Source organism: Rana temporaria, chromosome 3, assembly GCF_905171775.1.
Source record: "Rana temporaria chromosome 3, aRanTem1.1, whole genome shotgun sequence".
NCBI classification, from domain to species: domain Eukaryota; kingdom Metazoa; phylum Chordata; class Amphibia; order Anura; family Ranidae; genus Rana; species Rana temporaria.
The window spans coordinates 107,944,256-107,947,684 of NC_053491.1; the positions used below are offsets into that span (position 1 = coordinate 107,944,256).

Below are 3,429 nucleotides of genomic sequence, written 5' to 3' on the forward strand. Positions count from 1 at the left end.
TACATATATATCTATCTATCTATCTATATATATATATATATATATATATATATATATATATATACATATCTATCTATCTATCTCTATATATATATATATATATATATATATATATATATATATATATTAACCTGGTGCCATAAAAAATAATGGGCCAAATTAACAATTCTGATATAATAAAATTGTGCCCCCAAACTTTTCCACAATATCCACTTTTCCATTTTATTACATAAGTATTTTTATGAAGCAATTTGAGCTTATCCTTGTTCTATGTGCTATATGTGTATAATGAAAATGACATTTTAATTATAGGGCACTTTGATGCGTCTTATTCTGGCACCCTGTATTATTTCAGCTCCTTACTCATTTTTCTTCCAGCTAATTAGAATGAATTAAATTAAGTTAGTGTGTGAAAGCTATAGATGGCATCATATGAAAACTCTATTTTGACTAAAATCACAGTGATAGGTTTGGTTTCTTTATAAGTGTATTGTTAATTTTCCTTAGCTGTATCTTTTTGATACTGCTGTCTAGAGTCTATAATAATTCATCTGAACATTTTAACCATAGCACACATAGAGTTTGATTTACTTTAACTGGAGAGTGCAAATCTGGTGCGGCTGTGCATTGTAACCAATCAGCTTCTAACTTCAGCTTGTTCAATAAGTCTAGGTTCAAGTCTATGTGGCTGCGCTTCATGCATTTTTCAGGCACGTAGGGTTCAGGAGGGGGAGCTTGCTCATTCCTTTACCTTTCCTGACCTACCGGGCAGCATACTCAGGTAAGGGTCTGGTATGGATTGGAGGGGGGACCCAACGTCATTTTAAAAAAAAATTGGCGTAGGGGGGTCCCCCCCGAATCCTTACTAGACCTGCAGGGCGAGCATCCCCCCCCCCCAACAGTGTTGTTATGTTAAAGAGGAAGTTGGGAGCACACTGTGCAGGCCTGATAGGGAGCTAGTCTCTCATTTTCCCCATCAGGCTCCATCCACCCCTAATATAAAATTTCTTAGCCAAACATCTGTTAGTGTGACGGGGGAAGTGGCCTTAAAGAATGGATCGGAGGAGCATTGCTTTCCCAGTGCAGACACAGACAAATTCATGTGCAGTACCTGGTACATGAATCTGCACTAGCACTTTTGGTGCTGCGCCCCAGTGGAATTCTAAAGGATTTAAAAACCCTTTCTGAATTCCCCCAGGAGTGTTAAATTGTCAAAGAGGAAAGTGGGAACACACTGTATTTTTGGCCCATCCACTGTTTTTTTTTTTTTTTACAGCTGCAGCATATTTAAATAGATAAATAAAAAGGAACTGTGCATGCATCAAGGGGATTTATGAAATATGTGTTGTTTTCATTTTGATATATACTTTATACGTGTGGATCTTAATTTGTTTGCATGCTTTTTGCTTCTAATGCACTATCCCAATAAGATTAGTTATTCACACCTGTCAAGTTTCATGTTCATGATCATTTTTGTGGTAATTTTAGGTACAAAGGCTTAATCAAGTTAAAGTGCTAGTACAGTATAATGCAGAAGTCCTTAGTAGAACTTTACCCATAACTTAAAAATAATGTTTTTTAGCAAGAAACATACATCCCACATTAATATTTATTCTACCAAAATTAGTGTGTGCTGTAAATTGCCTCCAGCATTGCTTCTGTTTCTTTTTGCTGGAGGCTGCCTATTTGCCAAAATGCTCAGAGCACCTGAACAGCAGTACATCTTTAGGCTGTCAGCATATGTACAAATGTGGCACAGTGCCTAAAAATAGAGAGCAATTGAGCTTGGGTACAGCAGGGTGAGGCAGTGTATTTCTGGGTTTTAAGAAGTATAGGCACTTATTTCTAATGTTTTACGGAAAAAACATGAAATACCCCCTCAAGGGTGGGACTTTATAAGTGACACAAACACGTGAATGAGTAGAAAAATATATAGCAAATTTATTTAAACAATTCAAGTCAGGACATCATATAGTGTCCTAGCAAGGATAAAAGACCACATGCAAGTGGTATACAGATCCTATTTGTAAAGCAATAAAATAGACAAGAGACAAAAATTGGTCCAACCCGACAGCCGTTTCGGTATCTGTGATCCTTCTTCAAGGGGTATTACAGACGATCATTGTGTCAGAGAAATACATGTCTATTAGAAAAGAGATATATACACATATTACATAGAAAAAATTCAACTTAAACAATATTTACAACTCAAGTGACCGAAATTGTTAAAAACATGGGGAAGGGGAGACAAGAAAAGGACAGCCATACAACTATGTCATTTATCAAAACAGATATGAGCTACTTACAGTCAATAAGATCTGTAGATAGAATCCTGTCTCAGTGTTATTTCTAATGTTTTACAGGTCCCCTTTGCAGCTATAACTGCAAAAGGGACCTGAAGTGATCTATATTCTCTAGCAGGACTTAATTTTCTGATTAAAGATCCACTTTAATTTTGGTCAATTTGTAAGCCACATGGAAATAGAGAAATTAAATGTGTGAAAAAATATAAAACAACAATTTTATGATAAATATTTAAAAACAATGAAACAAAAACAATGGGGAAATATTAATTATATTAAAAAAACTGTATCAAAATATGAATTGGGCACTATGTTGTCTTTCCATTTTCTAATATACCTGTAAAGTAAATCAGCTTATATTCAGTAATCTTACTAGTTTGTTAACATTTTGGCTGGCTGATGGAAACAAATGTGTCATCTATGGTCATCTAGGGCTGAGACTCAACCTACAGCACATCTGTGACTTTTTAATTCTGATAACATCACAACAGCCACTTTTGTCCTGCTCGTCTCTCTCTCCTATTTGCTATTAGGTCCTATACTTTCTGACATTTTAGGAATAAGGTAAAAGCTAATTTTCTGTCATTGTCTAGCTTCTAATACTGAAAGAAGGCACAGGGTATAAAGAACCTGCAGCCAAATGCTTGTCTGTGGGAGATGCTGCCAGACAGATTCTCCCTCCTGGCCAAAACCGGAGAAGAAACAAAGGTAAAAATTGTACTGACAGATCATAGTAGCGCTGCCCAGAATACGTGGAAGCTATGCATTAAAAACAATAACATTAAGCCATAGTTTAAAATTGACCCTCTTATGGCCCACAGTAAAACGTGTTCTCCCAAGCATTATTGACATTACTTTTTAATACTTTTGACTGCTTAGGGGATAGATGAACAAAGGAAATCTGAAGCCAACAAAGCCTACCTGCAAAAGATTGCACTTAATCTTTTTTACTTAGCACAATGCTAGGCATGCCATTAAGAACATGTCATATTCAGATACTGTGTGCTCCATAGTTACAGTGCCTTGAAAAATTATTCATACCCCTTGGAAATCTTCCACATTTTGTTATGTTACAACCAAAAACGTAAATGTATTTTATTCTGATTTTATGTGATAGACCAACACA

The 3,429-nt window shown here is 35.7% G+C and overlaps 1 long non-coding RNA gene across 1 annotated transcript; it reads right to left on the reverse strand.

Moving 5' to 3' along the window:
• Nucleotides 1-1,917: 1,917 nt before the first annotated feature.
• On the reverse strand, nucleotides 1,918-2,343 carry LOC120930306. Its single transcript, XR_005747697.1, has 2 exons — nucleotides 2,307-2,343; nucleotides 1,918-2,143 (listed from the first exon to the last, which is right to left on the reverse strand). It is a non-coding gene; the product is annotated as an uncharacterized LOC120930306 (long non-coding RNA).
• Nucleotides 2,344-3,429: the final 1,086 nt, after the last annotated feature.